General features: G+C 47.9%; 2 pseudogenes; both read right to left on the bottom strand.

Moving 5' to 3' along the window:
- The window catches only part of LOC144769549 (sacsin-like), a 39,038-nt pseudogene extending 31,525 nt beyond the window's left edge, over positions 1 to 7,513 (bottom strand).
- A 6,453-nt stretch (positions 7,514 to 13,966) lies between these two features.
- Positions 13,967 to 16,269, bottom strand: LOC144767492 (rho GDP-dissociation inhibitor 1-like; annotated as a pseudogene).
- Between the last annotated feature and the right edge of the window lie 3,313 nt (positions 16,270 to 19,582).

Here is a 19,582-nt window from a genome sequence, read left to right as displayed (position 1 = left end):
GAGGGGCGCATCTCTAGAGTCGCGTCGCAGGCGCGATGCAACTCTAGCAATGCTCAGGGCTGCCCAATACTCAACATACCGCATCAGTCCTTACGCCTGTTTCAAGCAAGCAGGCATAAAGAATTGACGTAGCAGTGTCGCGGAAGTGCCTGCGTTAAATCTTGTAGATTTCACGCAGGCACTTTTGCGAGGCGCACATCTGCCTGACCGCCACCCCCCCCCCCCCCCCTGCGTGGGAATGCACCCATTGTGGCGCAGGCCCAGGTCTTAACGTGGCGCATCTCCTTAAAAGCATCACGTTGTACATGACTCGCAGGGATGCGCCACGTTTACGTCGCTGTGCGTCAGGTAGGGCAGCGTAAACGTGGCGCAAGGGGCTTGTAAATCTGCCCCTTTGTGTCTACCATTACGCAGTTCTGTAAAGTACACTCATACATTACTCAGCCCAAATAAATGAACACAAAATAGAAAACAAATAAGCAGTGGCACCGCCACAGAGAAGGAGAGCAGTGCACCTGAAATGCACAGAAGATTTTGAAATATTAATTTACCTCTCCTATCAATGTAATCAGCAGCATTATTGCTCTTTGTAAAAAAGTTAAAGCAAACATTTGCAATATTATATAACACACAGAGCAGGAGAAAAAACAGAGTAGTGAGTGATGAAAAAATTGCTACTACTATTCACCAAGCCCGGGGACCTCCACTCCCAGCAGGTCGAGCAGGTCGTGCTCCCGGTCCAGGATATCGGTCCAGCGGTGGGTCACCTGATTATAGGTGCGCTGGACCCCCGTGATGTTAAAAAGGGCCCGGCACACCTGCCCCCACCGCTTCCGTCGCTCCTGGCTGTTGGTATAACCGGCAGCGATCCTGCCGCCTGCCGCGATGGTCCTGGGGAGACGGCGCTGCACATAATAAACCAGTGAGCCCACCTCCTCAGGGCTGAAGATCTCCCTGGGCACCACCATTCCCGCCCTCAAGCGGCCACACGGGAGCCGGGCACGGGCTGCGGTGCCCGTCTTGGGCAGCTTGACAGCTGTCTTCACCATGTTCTGGGCAGGTAAGGAGATAAAATGAAAAAGAATAAGAGTAGAGAAGAAGGAAATAAAAGTTTAAAAAAGTAGTTGAAAAGTAAACAAAAGTAGACTAAAACACAAAAATATAGACCTAGAAAACAAGAGGGATAGAAAAAAAGTTTAATAGATCAAAAAAAAAAAAAAACAAGCAAAGGATGGCAGAGATATACAGAGGATAGAAACACCATGCCCAGACACATAGGAATGAATGAAAAACAAGATGGCCGCCCGAACACGTGCGTGTAAGTAAGTTCGCACGCGATTTCTCTCGCGAACTCGTGCGAACTTGTATTCGCAAGGCGCTCATCGCGCGAGATTACACATAGCGGGCGGAAACGGAAATACGTCACGCAAACAAAATGGCGGCGCCCGTACTCAACCTTGGGGTAACTCGCACGAGTTCGCGGCTTACACGATCGATTTCGCACGACGCCGCGCCTCGCGAATAGGGCGAAATTACCGAAAAACGAGTTTTGCAAAAGCAAAAGCAACGAGCAGGTGCAAAAGTTCGAGCTCATCATTTGTAACCATTTACCTGTAGTGCTTCCTGAAGGGGCCCTCCAGAATCCGGTTGCCTACTTGCAACTATTGTGTGACCCTGCTCTGACAGTCACAGAATAGTTACAAGTATGCCATTGCATCCTGTTAAAAAAAAATTACAATGCAACAAAAAGGAAAGGGAGCAGACAAGCAGGTGCCAGCCTTCATTAATGTCAGTTGAGGCAGGGCAGGTGTTGCGGTTTGCATAACTTAAAGCACTTAGCAGGTGTGCTTTGCTTTGCCTCAATAATGTACACTCACTGGTCAATCAGAGGGTGTTGTGATGACACCGAGGGTGGCATGGGTGTGCCAGCCAGAGGGTGGCATGGGTGAACCAGAGTGCCAGTGTTGACAGAGGATGGCAGTGCTTTGCTTTGCCCCAATAATGTACACTGGTGAACCAGAGGGTGCTGTGATGACACAGAGGGTGACATGGGTGAGCCAGAGGGTGGCATGGGTGACCAAAGAGAGTGCCAGTGGTGACAAAGGTGGCAGTGATGAAGAAAGCCTTGCAAACAGGCTGGGCACGTAGAAACAACAAGTTCGCAAAACTGGCGACCCGACAAGTAAGTTCGCAATTTGCGAAATTGTACAAAACCCTCGCGAACTTGCAGAAACCCGTGCGAACACACCCCCCCCCCCAAAAATCCGCAAATCCGCGAGGATTCGCGGATTTTGCGTATTGTCGCAATCTGCAAATATGCAAATCCGCAAATTCGCGGATTGTGAATCCGCAAAATACGCCCATGCTTACACCTGACCACTCCTCTCCCCTGTCTCATGCCGGGCTGAATCGTCATCCCCCCTTTTTCTGCCCCGACCCCCTGTCTTCAAACCTGGAAAATCCAAATTACCGCCAAAACTGCTGAATGTACCAAAACCCATGCCACTCTTGCCAACACTAGCCTCAAGAACCCCTTCCGCCCATGAGGGAAAAACGGCAAGCCCCTCCCATGACCTAGCCATCACACCATACTTCTTAGCCCCTACCTGAGAAGGCAAACCAGTAACAACCCTGAAATAATTCCTCGAAATGGCCCTGCCAGATGAAGAAATGAGAGGGGAGGGGGCAAAAAGCCAAAATCCGGACCCTGAGACTCCAAGGCGTGACCCCCACCACCCAACCTGTGCCCACTAACCCTCACCCACTGAGCCACTATGGACAGAAACAACCTTGCCTCTAATAGAAACTGGAGGGGAAAACAAAAGTGGGCTGACAGGCACAAAATGCCCACCAACTACACCTTCCCCCATCTCCTGCATAACGTCATCCGCAATGCCTGCCTCCTGCTCTAAACGAGAAGGGTGAACCGGCGTCTGAAAGCCAGCCCCCCCCCTCTTCACCCACAAACACACTGACAGACTGAGCCTCGCGAAGGGGAGGGACAATAACCACATCCTGTCCCTTCCCGGCTATTAATTCTGCCTGAGGCGGCACATTCTCTGTCACCGTCGCGCTGTGCACCGTCACCGCCTCCCCTCCCAACTCTGGCTCTTGAACAACGAGCGCGAAGGCAGAAGCAGAGGCTCAGAGCGCTTCTTACCTCCGCATTTCACGCCCTGCTTTCCCCATCGCGCGGGGGTTGACACGGCTCTGACAGGAGCCGCCGGCTGAAGAGAAGACGCCGGCGGCACCTCCCCCTCAAACGCAGCGTGAAAAGAATGCTGCACTGTCTCCTCAACTTGGCCCATACCACCCCGCTGCCCGCAAACAACCGAACGCTGTACTTTAACCCCCCAGGGCCGCCTTCCTAGTGTGAGAGCGGCCCCGGTCACTTACCGCTTTGTGCCTCGGACGTTTAGGCATCACGCAGGCCGCCACCACCGCCGCCACACCAGCTGAGGCCTGTCGCTGAGGACGCGACGGCCCAGCTACATCGGCAAGTTCCAAATCAGGACGCCCTGCCTCACTCAGAAGCCTAATGGCTTCAAGCACTCTGTAGTCCTCAGACGCCATTATAAAACTGACGCAGATACAATTCGAAGAAATTCCTACACAATCACCTCCCGGCCACCAGGTCACCAAGCCTAAAATGGTGGCCGGGAGGCGGAGACGCAAGCCTTTATGCATTTGGTAGGGAAAAGAAGCCCAATCTATAAAAAACCCGCAGGTAGGGCTGCTAACCAACAACACCCGCCCCTCCCAAACCGCCCGGGGGGGACGACCTCCCTACGGTCAGCTGCCCCCTCCCCAAACCCCCTTCTCAGGTGCCGCACTGCTGCGCTACCGCTGCAGCCGCCGCTGCTGCTCTCCTGCCTTCCCGCTCTCACTGCTCTTGCTGCGGGCCACCTTTCACACATTGCTGCGGCCACCTTTCACACATTAGATGATTTGCATTGAGGTCAAACATAAGTGTTCTGCTGCCACTGAGTATTGATGGCACATCAGTTACATGACACACTGTATCGAAACCAAGCCCAAATTTTCCAATCTTCTCAACCTGGAGCTCTTTAGTAGCTGCTCCAACCCGTGTGATATTACGGAAGTCTTCATTACTTGCTGTTATTATATGACCACAACGCAGGCCCATGGCAAGATGCCATTTCTGGGTCTATTACACTGTTTCGAAATAAAAGATGTTGTCTCATGTCCAGTAAGAAGTTGCTGATAGTGGCACCTGCATCGTCGGCATTCTGTATCATCTCCTTGAAGAAATCGACCTCTTCATTGTATTCCTGGAGGATGCTCTTAATTCTGAGCGTGATTGGTTCGGACGGTCCCCAGGGTTCAAAATACTCTGGCTTCAGTATCTTGGTGCTGAGTAATGGGACTTCAAAAAAGGGGGCTGTGGTCAATGTGATATCTTCATGAACAATGTTACAGCCCAGATCATGTTCAAGGTCGTTCAGATGTTCCTTCAGCATATCACAGAATAAGACAGTAGTCAAGGGCCTTAAGGTAAACACTCCTCTCCCTGAATGCACTGGAACAGGAAGGTCGTCTGTACTGTGAAGACCTCTTCTCTTCATCCAGTCCAAAACAGATATAACTAGTTTTCAAATTCAACATTGGTACCACAACCAGAACTCCTGACCTGTATGTCCTTCATAATTTTCTGAAGCATAGTAGTCATCTCACCGTCGGTCATGGTCTCACGAACTCCACACTGCTGGAAGAGTCTTTTGTAGACCAGGAAATCACAGGGCAGCTTCTTGATCTGGGAGCTCAAATCTAAGTCTTCTGGATAGGACATAAGGATCTCAGATGGGGCAGAAAGCCAGCACCATTCCAAATCCTCATACTGTCCCAACACGTTCCAGAACTGACCTAGGTTGTCTTGCACATGGCTGTAAATATTGTGCAATTTCATGACCAATGAGTAGTAATCTACTGTCTGGTAATGAAGGCTAAGGGCTGTGAGGTTTTCTATTACTCTCTTGGGAGGTGGTGATTCATTCAAGGCAAGACTAGTACTTGCTTGTTCATTGAATTCATCAGTGATGGGCATAGAGAACTCCACAAGAGAAGAGTGTCTCTTATTTCTCATGTCTACAGGTTTGGAAAATGTTACCTTAGCATTAGAAGAAATCCACGGTACCCACGCCATGCTACACAAGGACTGCATATTTTTGATATCAGAGCTAGAGAGCACCTGGGTATCATTACAGACTTTGACAAGTGCTCTTGCCTTCCTCTCTAGAACCCAAAGATCTTTTATACCCTGGTTTCTGTTTAGCTCATCTGCAATCTCCCAGGGAGATGTCTTGAATAGTATCTTTCAGCTCAAGAACTCTCAGAGACTTCAATGTTAGTGATTCCTGAAAGCTGCTAGGAGGAAACCTACAGGACTCAAAAAAATTCTGAAATGTTACAATTTCGGTGTCAAAAAGAGCAGATGGCTTGACCATCTCCCCATTACAAGGTATGAAGGGCAGGCTTTCACAAATTTTCCTGAGCTCATTACTCTGACTGAACAGTACATCACCATTCCTCAGGATCCACAGCATGATGCCTTCTGCTTTACTTGTGTGATGGATATGCTGTAGCCACATCAGCAGCACTGAAAAAGGGAACCCTCATCTGCTGCAGTAGCCTCCGATCATTTTCACTTCTGCAGGTAAGTAGTGTTTCTGGTACCACAAGACCACTGGGAATAGCTGGGACAGTGCATTTATCTACAGCTTGGGCATTACTTGCTGGAACCAGGTCCGACCCCGTGGACTGCAGGGAGCGCATCTTGCTAAAGATGGGCAACTGAGACATGACTTTGCACTCTTCAATGCTCAAACTGGTTGCCAGTGAGAGTAAGTCACTGAACATTAGCTTCTGTTCCACTGTCATTGCTGTCAGTTTTCGGATTACTGTGGCCACACCTATTTTTGAACAGGCCTTTAGGATATTGTTGGATGTGGGTGCAAGAACATAGTCCGAAAGATTCTTGTGCCAAACCTGCGGGTCCCATTGGCGTATTCCTGTGCAGCCAATGGTTTCTAATATCTTAACCATATTTTCTGTCAGGCGGTGTCCTTCTTGGTTTAGGAAGAGAAGATAAGATTTCTGCCTCAGCCTTACCAGCTGGAGAGTCTGGGCCCCATGGTCCACTGGGCTCATGGGCACATGGGGATATCCTTCAAATGGTGATAAGACATCAACATCCTGCTGAAGGAAGTTCCAAAATACATGTAGCCATTCTCTAGGAGGCTGAAGCGATTCATCTAAGTGCCAGGACACCTCTTCAGAGCCACTCATCCAGCTTGCTGGTAAGGCCTTGAGTAAGTTCTTTTTGATCACCTTCTTATCCAGGCTCACAAGATTTCTGTAGATCGCTGCAGAAGACAAAAGATAGTTTGTAAGCAAACAGTTCTACCTAACATCATCGAGGACATTAAGTGATTCTATGAGCTAGAACAGTTCACAAGTGTAGAAACCCATGATTTTAAAGCTCGAAAGCATGCACAGCTTAGTTGGGGGAAGGAAGGAATTTAACAAAGGAGGTCACAATACCTGGTGATGAAATTTCACTTTTCTGCCTGCCCTTACCTGCCTTGTTGGGGGCATTTGTGTTGGGGGCTTCTGTGCTGTCCTAGCCCTGTCTAATTGCCACCAGTTCCGCCGCGAGTGAGGACCGAGGACTTCAGTATCCAGTGCGCCCGAGGTCGTGCACACCAAGAACGTAAGAGCAAAGCGCCCGGAGGCGCTTAAAAGAACGCGGCGCCTCCCGCAGGGCGGGACGCGCACGGTCACGCCCGGGCGAAGGGCGGGCCCGTCCCGCGCCCGTCGAAGTCCGGAGGAGGCTGGGCTGGGCCACCCCTCTTCCAACGAACATTGAACGCTTCTATTATTTGGTTAGTGACTTTCAAGTGTCACTATATTTTTTGTATTAGTGCCATATTGAAGTGGTTGTTGTTGATGTTGTTTTTGTCCCCCCCCACCATGAGTAAAGGCAGTCGACAGGGGGTGGGTGGACAGGGCGTTGCAGGTACACTAGATGCATTTTTGACGAGGGCCGCGTCTGTCCTCAATCACTAAATCATACTCGCAGAGAACCCCGTCGCATTTCCTCTGAAGCACTCATAGTGGACTCCCTGGTAAACTCCAATCCAGCCCCAGAGTGCTCGGATCATCAGAGTACCTTGACACCTATAGCTTCACCGGTTGATTCCCCAACCCCTGTCAGTGTGTCCATTCTTTTCCCGTCACCCCCAGTTAAAATTCTTACCCGTAACCAACATTTATCACAGGCAAAGGGAAAGGGAAAGACTGCCGCTCCTGCCCCTGTATCAAAAAAAAGGAAAGCGGGTGGGATACCATTTACTATTCACCATCCTAATAAGGTGGCAAAGACTAGAGGTGCGGCGCGAGGGAAATTACAGGGAAGTGTAGAATCTCGCACATCTAACGCATCTGAGAACACTGTGCAGGACTGTGGGGTGTCTAGTGATTTTGCAGTTCTCATATTGGCGAAAATTGAAGACAAACTATCAACAATGCCCAAACCAATATTAACGCAGTTGTCCAAAATAGAGCAGAGATTGGACAAAATTGAGAGAGGTTTATCCTTACCCAAACCCATCCCTCCCAACCAAGTAATTAGGGGTTCTAGAGCTCTTAGTGATACTGTACTGTCTGCAGCAATCCCATCAGCCACTGATCCAGGCCCCGGTCCAAAAACAGGTGTGCTAGCATCGTCCAAGGATTGTTGCATCTCATCTCCCAGTTTTTCAAATGTTGTCCCCCCGGGGGGAAAGAATAGTGGAACCAATTAAAGGAAATGCCTGGGGTGGTTTGGCTGACTTTAATGACCATTTTAATTTATTGCCAGAAGCCACACCCTATACTGTAATACTAACAAATGTTCCCTGATTATTAACAGATAAGGAGGAACACTGGGCATCGTTAAGAAACAAGACACTGTTTTATTTAAACAACAAAACTGGGCTGGACAGCCATTTATTTCAGGAGTTCAAAATGATTCGCAGGATCCCTTGGATTGGAAGGTCACCTAAAGCTTGTAGAGGTGACTGTGTGGTGTTGAACTTTGGTTCTCCCCAATTAGCGAAAACTATTCTTGACAGGGCAGGGTCTAGGCTTTTCAGCGAGGTCGATATTAGCATCCTACCCCTCGGTTTTTTTATAGGAAAAATCCAATTTTGCCGCCTGCAATGGGTGACTCTCAAGCCTCTCGTGCCGGCAAGGGCCCTTACGAATACAATGTACCCACCAATAACACCTTTAATCTACTCTCAGGTTTGGAAAATATAGATTGACTGGGCAATCCTGTAGGCTCCGCTATGACACCTTTACCAGTAGTTTCTGTGAGTAGGGGCCCTTTGGTAATGTCACTTATCCAGAATGATCAACTTCATACAAGTGACACCCGAGGTCAAGCTCATAGCAGCAACCCAGATCAGCCCAATTCATGTATGGCACCAGATTGTGGTATGCCTCCTATTGTGAACTACATCCCACAGGTGGTGGACTTCTCTCTGCATAAGAGTAATCCAAGCCCCCATGAAAATATCACTGATACTATGACCCAATCTGTAGGCCTAAAGATTGGTTCTTGGAACATAGCGGGACTGGTAAACAAAACAGTTTCAAGTGAATGGTCCTCTTTCATTGAGGAGTTTGATATTTTGTCTTTCCAAGAGACCTGGGCGGTAGATCAGGTATTTCGTCCTGGCTATATTAATTTTCGCAAAAATGCGGAACAGGGAGAACGGGGTCGCCCCAAAGGAGGTTTAACAACCTGGGTCAGGCAAAGTTTAAACTGTAAGCTGGAAGAGATATATATTGATTCTCAGGATATCCTTATCATTAGGGTAAGCAAGTGTATATTTCCCGACTTTCTTTTAATTAATGTCTACTCTAGGGGCCAGCAAGGAGGGAAGGCCTCTAATACTATAGTGTTGCTTGACAATTTTTTAACCAACCACGGAGGTGAAAATCACATAATAATGGCCGGTGATTTTAATAGTACTTTTGAACCCCTGGATTTTCACGACATGTTTTTAACTGTAGAGGAGGACGACAAGTGGTCAATCCCCCCACTTGACCTTCAGCCAATTAAGAGATGGTCCGGCGCAGCACTTCAACTAAAAGTTCTGTGCTTGGAAAATGGTATGAGAGCCAACGGCCGTTCCATATCAGACAAAAAGGGGTTGCCCACGTATGTTAGTGACCTGCGTAATAGTCGTATAGACTATTTTCTCCTATCTAAGGAGCTCTGGATTTTTTTGATAGATATGAAGGTTCTTTCACGTCTGGAAAGTTACCACAATCCTTTGCTCCTTTCTATCTAACTGAGGAACCTTAACTTTGGTGAAATCTTGGAACCACAGGTAGATTCTATAGAAGCATTTTCAACAAACGACACTCGCCGGCTTAAATGGTCCAATTTGTCAAGCAAGGTCGACCAACTGAATCAGATGAGCACCATGTTAGCTGAAGCTATACCCACTCTACAGGACAACAAAATGCATGGTTCCCTCCCTGTTATTGCCGCACTGATCCACGAAAATCTTTTTAACAGTCTCAAAAGTTTTTTTATTGCTAGATCCAAACAATCGTATACTCCCACTGCCCAGAAGGCTGCTCTTTGGTACAACTCTGCTTGTCGTACTGCTTATACATTGTTAGCTGCTGCCATAAAAAGTAAGGATGGTGCTATGATAAGAGAGAAAAGGATGGCCTATAAGGTTGTTCAATCTCAGGCCAAGAGGGACTGGGATGAAGACCACTGGAGGGATCTGCCTAAGTCTTGTATGGGCAGAGATATGACCGCGTTCTGACACTTAGTGGAGTGGGGGAATGGGGACCAGAGTAATATTCCAACTAATTACATGGCGCCCGGTCAATGGGTTCTCCACTTTAAGGGCCAGTTTGCATGTAGTCCGACAGATCAAGAGAATTTTGTGATGCCATCCTCTGTTCCTGCAATATACTTTACTAAAAAGGAAGTAGAAAATGCTCTCCTCCTGGTTCCGAGAGGTAGAGCTCCGGGGCTTGATTGTATCCCCGCTGATTTATTTCTTCAAGATGTTGATTCTTGGGCATTGTATATACAATTGTTATTAAATGCTATTGCCAAAGGAGCATCTCTGCCCAGCACGTGGGCAGGAGCGGTAATTTTACCTGTTTTTAAAAAAGGAGATCGATCAAACCCTGGCAATTACAGGCCCATAAGCCTGATTGACTGTATTCAAAAAGTTATTGCCAGGGTGGTGTTAGGCAGAATCCAGGAATGGATGGAGGATTTTAACATCCTCTCTAACCTACAAGCAGGGTTTCAGCAATCAATCAGCACTGTGGATCAGGTTTTAGAATTAATTTTTGTATATTGGCGAATTGTTACCCTGCTGCCTTTGTTGACTTGAAGTCAGCGTTCGACTTGGTTCCGCGTCCATAGTTGTGGTCTACTCTTCTGAAACTGGGCTTGCCACTTGAGCTTTTGGCTCTTGTGGTTAAACTACATACTGGTAACTATGCCCAAGTCAGGTGGGACTCGGCAGGTCGGACTACTGAAAAATTCCCGGTGGAGAAGGGGGTGAGACAGGGATGTGTCCTTGCACCCACCCTCTTTTCTATTTACATAAACGGGGGCAGGGGAGCAAACACAGCCAGGGGGCAGGGGAGCAAACACAGCCAGGGGGCAGGGGAGCAAACACAGCCAGGGGGCAGGGGAGCAAACACAGCCAGGGGGCAGGGGAGCAAGCACAGCCAGGGGGCAGGGGAGCAAGCACAGTCAGGGGGCAGGGGAGCAAGCACAGCCCTCTGGAGCGCCTCGGTACGGCTATCGGCAACTATCCTACCAACTCCCACGCATCTCGCCTGAGACGCGAGCCTGCCTGTCCTGAGGTGTGACGGTGCCTGGCACAGGCTCCGTGGTTCCCTTGTCTTTCCCGCCCGGCTCCCCTCCCGTCCCACCCATGTGACTGGTGTTGGTTGGCATGAGGCCCAGGGTCCCACAATGTGTGAGCCCCAGTTCCTGCCGAGCTCGGCCGTGCTTTCCTGATGCTGTTTTGCCGGGTCCGCGCGCAGAGAGATGTGCATCCGTCGAGTGAGCCATGGAGAGGGACATAGTTCATACCTGGAGCAACACAGTCTCACAGGGCTCAGAAAATCACCAAATGTCCACTTCTCGCCTTATACCAAGGGCAGGGGTATGTCTCCTGGCAAAAGATCACAGAAAGCAAAAGTTCAAAGAAACTCCCTCCTAACAGAACATAGTCACAGAACACACTGAAAAAACGTACAGTATCGTAACCAAAAGTTCGGGCGGCCCCTCAATTTATATACCTGCAAAACGGGTCCCCGTCACGCCACACAGATCTTCGGGAATTCAATCTGTTCACGTCCACATAACACGTAGAAAGCACACCTCCGGACGTACAAAAGGATGTTCGCAGTGACGTCACCTACGTCCATCCGGCGGCATAGAGGGCGGACTAAAGTTAGTGGCGTTCTATAACTAGAACGACCAAGTCACCCAATGCAAATATGATGATGGACGAAACCTCCGGACCTTCAAATGTGCCCCAAAATTCCTCCCAAGCAAAATTAATAAATAATCGAACCATCAAATAAAAATAAAAAAAGAATCAAAACCCCAACAAATCATAAAGGCTGCCTCCAATGCGAATCCACCCAGATAATTGAGCAGATCAAAGTAGCGATCCAAGTGGCAGACAGAATCGCATCGATCAGAACGGGGGACCCGCGGAGATCAAACAAAGACCTCAACACAATCATAAGTTAACAAGCAGGTCACAGTAACCACATGGCCATAATACACGCCACAGTTAAGACAAAATCGCATCGATCAGAATGGGGGACCCGCGGAGATCAAACAAAGACCTCAACACAATCATAAGTTAACAAGCAGGTCACAGTAACCACATGGCCATAATACACGCCACAGTTAACCTTACGCGGTCAAATTAAAATTACAAGGACCGAGAAACCCAACGTTCCTCATCAGTCGAGCAACCATATAAGATAACAAGTAAAACAAGACCAAGATGATCCTCACCGGCAGCCGAGAAAAAAAATGGCGGCCGCAAGCTTCCGACCATTTTCGGATTCGGGGGGCATGTATTTGTTGTTTTGAGTGACGGGTGACGTCACTGGCGAAAGAACAGCAAAATGTACGCCCCCGAATCTGAAAGAGACGGAGCTTCATTCGAGGGACGCCTCTCTCCTCCAATGGCTGGCCTCCGTTTAGGAAGCCAGCCAATGGAGGAGAGACGAGGAGAGAGGCGGGTTAAGCTGCCACACTAAGACACATTAACCCCTTTGACGCTAATGACAAAGCCAGCTTGTCATGGGCGTTACCTGCGCTACGCGGATGACGAGCTGGCTTTGTCAGAAACAGCGCGATTTTTAAAAATCAGCGCACAGCGGGAAAACGCGGTAGCGCGGTAGCGGTTAATTGTCCGGACTTCCGGCTGGCAAGCCAGCCTACGGTCCCTCGACCTAAAAACACAGTCCTCAAGCTCAGCTGTAAAACAGACTAGGAGTTCACACCAAGGCAACATTGGTGTGAGGCACCAGGACAAGGTTATCCCACAATTTCTCAGAAAGGATTACGCCAATGATCCCTACAAGCCACCATGTCAGATATGGACTTAATAAGCATTGGTAGTCTAAATACTGCCCCCCTCAAAAGAGAAGAGGCACCATGATTCATTTTCAGGACAAAACAGTAAAGCCATCAAACAATTAACTATGCCCCCTCCATCTTGTTAACTTACGATTCAATTAACATAGAGCACCCAGCACCCAGATTCCTCATCTCAACTATACAGTCTACAACGAAGAGGCCCTTTTTAATAAAAGTGGAGCTTTACAGGCCCTGTAGGAATTGCCATTTTGAGATGCGTCTTTCAGCCACCACTAAGACAGTTTTGCAGATAGTACTGGCCAATTGTGAATACTGGACATTTAGAAAAAGTAATGCAGACAATTTCATTTTTTTTGCACAATTCCCTTCCCAGGAGCACAGAATTAAGGCAACACGGTAACACAAACAGCAATGGATGAACAGACAGTATCACTAGAAACACTGCAGAGATTACGTAATGTGCAAGAGTAAAAAAAAAATACGAATCAGATGAAGAGGCAGCTCCTCAGAACACAATATTCTGATAAGTATTCAATATTGAAGGACTGGAGGCGATTTGAGAGAAAAAAAGGCCGCTGTGCACTCTTCTCAATCCTTCCCATTAACAATCAGTGGGAAGCTAAGCAAAATACAAAAAGGTTTAGGACTAAAACACCTCAAAACCAGATGAATTCCTAGGGGATTCAGCATATCCCTCAAACAGCATATGGACAAAGCCACAGCAGAATCAGTAGCGGGGGTCGGAGGGGTGGACATAGTTTAAGGTTGGGGGAGGGAAGGTTCCGCCAGTAGATCATTTTTTTAAGTATTAGGTATCTGGAAGAAAAAAATCTACTGCTTTCATCTGTAGAAAGGGGAAGCAAGGAAAAGAATCTGAGCGCCAAGGGCTTGGGAGAGGCACTAGCAAGGATGACAACGTAGAGCTTGGAAAATAGATGGGAAAATCAGACCGTGGTAAGGGTAGAACTTGGAGAGGAAGGAATACATTTGTACTTTGCAGGAACTGGATTCAGAGTGATGGACGTCGGCACTCGTAAGCAGTTTGGTTCAGAGGATAGGCATTACTTGTCAGTTGAGCTTGGTACAGCATTAGGAAGAGTGAAAACGGTGAGGTGGGGGGGCGGGCGGGCTTAAAATAACATACGCCATTAACACTTGTGAGGAATGTCAACACTTGGGATGGTCTGGAATAGAGTCCGAGGATATCGGCACTAAATGGGATGGGGGTCTAGATGGGGAAAATCAGGACCTGTTCGGGAGGGGTTCCTGGAGGACTGACACATTTCTTGCACTCTCTCGCCCCTTGTTGGCAGCTGGAAAATTCAGTTTTTCCATTCCTTGCAGATGTTCAGGTTCCACTCCCAGGAAAGATGGTATGTTTTGTCGTCATCTGTAAAACAGGATTTGATGTTGTAGCTGCTCCGGGCCAACATGTCCTTCGGTGCTTCTTCTATGGGGGCCAGGTACTCGTACTCTTCCAGGCGTGGCCCGTAACTGCCAACCATGTTTGTGGTCTTGTCCACTTTAATCCCTTTCCTATAGGTCTGCTGCAGAAACTGCAAACCGGATACAATCTCCTTTTGCACCTTAAAGCAGATTTGTATCTTGTATTCTCTACACCCTCCTTCAGCAAGAATGACTGTTTCTTAAAGCTCTCTAGGTCTCCTGTAAGGTCAAGTTCCAATGGACCTGGAGCTTCACTGCATACAAGGACGAGTCTTGTCACCAACACATTAGGGGCGTTCGGATCTATTGTGTCTGGCACAGGACCCAGAAGAGCCTCTTTGTATTTGCGTAGGCATAGCTGCCAAGGTTTCAGATTGCTATGTGTGACATTTTCATAATTCCAGTGAAATTATGAGTGACATTTCAACGACTGTGAGTGACACTTTCTCGCAAGCAAAATCAAGCATTGAAGACGGGGCAAACATATAAATATCAGCAATTGCACCCATTTGAGATTAAGCAACGAGACTCTCTCAGAAGATGTTAAAACTGTTGGAAATAACCAGAAACTGAAGCACCTAGTGCTCTTCTAAGGTGACCGTACTGATGGACCCAGATCTGCACCACTCATTGACAGTGTGTGCTGCGCCACTGCAAACAAAAGAAGGGTTCTGTAAATTTCAGCAAAGGGAGTTATTGTAGTAGGGTCAGATTATCTATTGCGAAACCAGCGTAATGTGCCTGCCACTTGCTCACCTCAAGTACAGACTAACACAATTACTGCTACAGAGGGGGATAAAGATAAACAGAAACGAAGGCGATAAGGACTGTTCCAGATTGGGTCTCATCACTTGAAAGCACACACATCATCGGTAGCTGGGGTATTGAATGTATCTGAGGTGCAGACTCCACTACCGAAATTTTGAGCAAGTGTTCCTCTGTAATTTATTCTGCTCTCACAAACATTACATTTTCTTAAGAGCACTGATAGTTTTACGAGTTCACATGTTATACATTTTTTAAGTTGCACTTACTTATTTGGATTTGAAGCAGGCTGGTACATGATCTCACGGCTGAACACAGCAGCCCAGCCCGAGTCACTGACCCCTAATACGGCGGGATCATGAATATGTCACACTACACATTCTGCACAGAGCAGCGGGCCGAAAGTGCACTGGCAAAAAGTATTCTCTGGAATGCTTCAGGGCGGCAGCAGGCTCACAACGGCGGGTCAGCAGCAGCTAGCACTGGAGGGGTCGAGTGAGCTTCAGAGAGGCCGAGGTGGTGGTGCGAGCGGTGGCATGCTCATCACCTCAGCTGCCTCAGACCTTTAATAATAATAATCTGATGCCTCTTGTCATGGCTGATTCATCGAGTGAACGTCAGTGCGCATTATTAAGGGGGCACCAAAATAATGAATGCGGAGTGGCAGGCTGTGGCAAACTAAAGAAATAAACTGCTGCGCAGCTCGCCTTGCCGCGGTCTCCGAGAGTTATGGATACAGTGTTGGTTGCAATCACATGACCTCACCATGTCACGTGATTGCCGTGAGTACCCCCGCCCCCCCCCAGCCGGCCGTAGAAGCTGGGATAATTATGAACACTCATTGCTACAGCCAGAGCAGAAATGAGCCACCAGATCGGCACGGGTGCGACGCTCCTGACCTGCCATTAATGAGTAGACTTGGAACAGTACAGTGTCTATTACAATCGCACAAACTGCCAGAGCAGCATGCGATCCAGGCTGCGTGCTCTTCGGGAGTGCACTGTTTGGCCAGGGCATCGACTCCCTTTACACCAGTGGTGGTGTCAAGGAGGCAAGACAAATGCGGGACTTTGCATTTTCGTGCGGTGATGCGGATCACTGCACAAAAATGCGTTACTATCACGCCTGATGCGTGATACTTGACAGGGCTGCGTAGGCTCTCATCGTCCTAGTCGAGCTCCTGAATCTCTTGAATGCTTTTTTGAGCAGGTGGTCGGTAGTTAACACCAGAATGTTCGTCATCCTCGTTCTCGGCTGCAATCTGTGCAAGCTGCTCTGTGGTGGGCTCGTGTTCTGCCATCTCTGAATGTATTTCTCAGGTTCCCACTCGCGTACTCGCTGCCTCCCCCAGGAATGGCGAATGAAAGCCGCACCCGGTCCCGCCCGCAGCGCGCGCCTACATTTAACTTGTCTATTGCACATTCCAACACTATATGTTTTGAGTCTCCAAGTATGTTATGTTATATTATAGACCAATTGTAAAGGGCAACGTACACTCGAGGGTTTCTTGGTGCTACCCAGTAAGGAATAGCACTGAGTTAAAAATGTATCTAATTATCAAAAGCCTCTTTAAAATGTCGGGTCTTTAAAGACTTTCTGAATGGGCCCAATTCAGTGAATCTCTATTGGGGGAGCATTCTATTCCTATGGCGCTAAAGTAAAAAATCTGCCTCCCTCCTCCCCAATCCCCCCACCCTGGTCCATTTTTTCCCAAATCTGGGCACCACCAAGAAATTGGCAGCGGCAGAGTGGAGAGTTCTCCAAGGAACATCTCTGATTAGTCGACCTATTAAAATATCTGGGGCTAATCCCATTAATGCTTTGAAAAATAGGCCGTGATTTTTAATTTTAATATGCTGTCTAATCGGTAGCCAATGGTAGTGCTATATTGCTCCCTCTGCACGAGAATAATGTGAGTGTTTAGCATGTGTGTGTGTGTGTGGAGGGTTCGGAAGAGGAGGAGGAGGTATGATAAGCATGGTTGTGTGGCAAGCTACCTCCCAACATCTACTTTTAATAAAGAGCTCCCCTATTTTTAGGTTGAGCCTAGGCAGTGCGCATGCACTGTCTTGGAAATATGCTGTATTCACTCTATGGGCTTTCATCACACCCATCGCTTTTCATTGGTTCTTTCCTGAGTATTTTTAAATTCTTTTATTTTCATTGGTGAAGCTTGCTATTTGTCCCGCCTTTAGTTTTTTTTCTTCATTTTAATGGCTACTGTCCCTTTTACATGTCCCCCCTTTGTTTTATTTATGGTTTGTTCGGCGCACTCTTATTGTTGTCTTTAAATTGGTCCTGTGTCTGTCCCCGGCCGCTCTTCTTCCCATCGCGGCACCCACATTGTTTATTGTAAGCCTCTGGTGGCTCGGTCCGTGGTGCGCAGTGAACTATGAGCTCCTGCTATCGCATGTTTTCCTATTGTTGCTATCCTGGGCTTTCACCCTCTGCCCTTATCTTTGGCTGTGAGCCATCAGGTGGTGTTCCTCACAGTGCTCCTCACATCTGATGCATCCTCCTCCTCCGCGTGCCTGCAGAGGTACATAATCTGCCCGTGCCGATCCCTTACTCCCACAATCGTACTTTTTCCATTTTCTTGGCAAGCCCTGTGTTTCCAGTGTGCTCATGTTTGCCCGAAAGTTTCGGGCAAACATGAGCACACCGGGAGGAAACTGCCGATAAAGCGGCGATAATGGCCTTGATAATATGCTCTATGAATTCCAATCGAAGCCCATGTTAGATGTGAACACATCTAACATGGGCTTCGATTGGAATTCATAGAGCATATTATCAAGGCCATTATCGCCGCTTTATCGGCAGTTTCCTGCCGATAAAAGCTGCGATAATGTATCGCCTGTCCTTGATAATATGCCCCACAGCGTTTTTCTTGCAGCATACAACAACACAAGCATGATAGCATACTTCTTTTATGTCTCCAGTTTCATGCTCTGTTCGTAAGGGCTCATTGTTCATAGTATCAGTAGCCATGCCTGTTTTCTCCTTCCGTTCTGTCCTGGGATGTGGCAGTGCTGGCATCATTTGAGACGCGTTGGAAGTGGTGGTATTGCAGCAACGGGCCATCCTTTCAGAAGTATGCCCTCCACGTCAGTAATAAGGGATTTGCGGCTTTGCAAATCAGTGCATGTGTTTGAAAGCTGTGCTCTCAGCCACGTGGATGGCAGGTTATCCTATCATATAATGTGTTGCAGTTGGATCTCCTCACTGGTCAGGGTTTGTATGAAGCCACTCGAAAATGTTCCCATTGTTCTTTCATGTGACCCACGGATAGTGTGTTGTATTCCCAATAACCTACCCAAACAGAAATGTCTTATTAAAAATGTTGATATGGGATTGTTTTATTTATTTGTGTTGTAGTCAAAATGTATTTTCCGAGCGATGCAACCACCTGCACCTGTAAATATTCAAAGCTTCTGTCAGAAAGATATTAAAAGAGGAGAAACCGAAAACGCAGTCATAAAGTGCTTTTAACAGTTTTTAAATAATATAAACAGCTTATGTGCTCAACAATGTCCTCTGCCTCCATTAACACTGTTTCCTTTGGATGGAGCATAGATTATGGCAGCTACTGCTTGTTTCAAAAATAATACTGTTTCAAGTAAGAGTTGCATAAAAAGAGAACCTTGTGTGAGGTCCTTGCAAAATGAAGTGTTGAAACTCTGCCTTATTTCTGTATTTTGCCTCCTTTTGTACTTCTCTCTGGCTCAATTTGCAATTATAATTAGCATCCCTTGGGGTTGAAGAATTAAAAACATTTTATTTTTGCGATGGGCATAATTTAAAGCAAGATGCTTGTATATATCCCCTCTGGCTATTTCAGGGGCGGCACGCACAAATATAAGAAATTGTGGAAGAAAGATCCCATTGTGCCAACACTTCCAGAGCAAAATAAAAAAAAGAACTGAAATCTCGCCTGCCAGGTTCTATGCCGGGTGGCGGTGTGAACATCAGCGTCTGCTGTTCACACATCATTTTTAGGTCTCGGCTGTCGAAAGCAGTGTGCATGCACTGCTCTCGGCATCCGAGAGCTTCTTGGAATCGACACAGATTCCGAAGCTCTCGGAGGCAGAGTTGAAGCCCGCCCATCTTTTCAATTGGCTAGCGTGAGCTTCCATGCAAAACGCTGGCTTTTGATTGTAAAGGAGGCTTCTTAGTCCCTCCTTGTTGCCGCCTTGTCTCCTTTTGGCCACACCCACCGGGATTTGATCTTTTACCGGCGGGCAACACTCTCTCCTTTATTTGTCCCCACGCACTTTTTTCTTCTCACTCAGACTCACAAGCGCCGCCAGGGCCGGCTTCAAGGCCCCCTTGACTTGCTAGCCTGACTGCACAGCGCCTGGCTTCAGCTGTGGGAGCTGTGTGGGGTATCTGTGGGGTGAGTGCAGCATGGAGAGCCTGCCTCCCTGACCAGCAGCATAACCTGAGCAGCAGAGTCCTCCAGAGCACGGACTCACAAGCACCCCGAGGGCAGGCTTCAAGGCCCGCTTCTGAGCGCATCGCGTGGTGTGTTTTCCTGAGTTAATAAACGTGAACTAGAAACGTACTGTAAATAGTAATGTGTGTTTTTATCACTGTAAAGCTTAGCGCTGGATGAAGTGTCGCAAAAACAATGGGGGGGGGGGTGGCAACAATTGTGCAGAGGGGAGAGACCGTGTGAAGGCATTTGCCTCGCAG

This window comes from Lissotriton helveticus, chromosome 7, assembly GCF_964261635.1.
Source record: "Lissotriton helveticus chromosome 7, aLisHel1.1, whole genome shotgun sequence".
NCBI lineage: Eukaryota > Metazoa > Chordata > Amphibia > Caudata > Salamandridae > Lissotriton > Lissotriton helveticus.
The sequence above is the reverse complement of the archived record's forward strand: the minus strand, read 5'-3'. Positions and strand labels throughout refer to the sequence as shown.